Below are 469 nucleotides of genomic sequence, written 5' to 3'. Positions count from 1 at the left end.
TTCATCCCATCTTCATCTTCGTCTTCATTTTCGTCTTCATATTCATCTTCATCTTCTTTTCATCTTCATCTTCCCCTTCATCTTCATCTTCATCTTCATCTTCATCTTCATCTTCATCTTCATCTTCATCTTCATCTTCATCTTCATCTTCATCTTCATCTTCATCTTCATCTTCATCTTCATCTTCGTCTTCATCTTCGTCTTCATCTTCGTCTTCATCTTCATCTTCATCTTCGTCTTCATCTTCGTCTTCATCGTTTATCTTTATCTTTATCTTTATCTTTATCTTTATCTTTATCTTTATCTTTATCTTTATCTTTATCTTCATCTTCATCTTCATCTTCATCTTCATCTTCATCTTCATCTTCATCTTCATCTTCATCTTCATCTTCATCTTCATCTTCATCTTCATCTTCATCTTCATCTTTATCTTCATCTTCATCTTCATCTTCATCTTCATCTTCATCTT

The sequence above is a fragment of the Rhagoletis pomonella genome, unplaced genomic scaffold (genome assembly GCF_013731165.1).
Source record: "Rhagoletis pomonella isolate Grant_MI unplaced genomic scaffold, Rhpom_1.0 Rhpom_scaffold_00001, whole genome shotgun sequence".
Lineage (NCBI taxonomy): Eukaryota > Metazoa > Arthropoda > Insecta > Diptera > Tephritidae > Rhagoletis > Rhagoletis pomonella.
The sequence above is the reverse complement of the archived record's forward strand: the minus strand, read 5'-3'. Positions refer to the sequence as shown.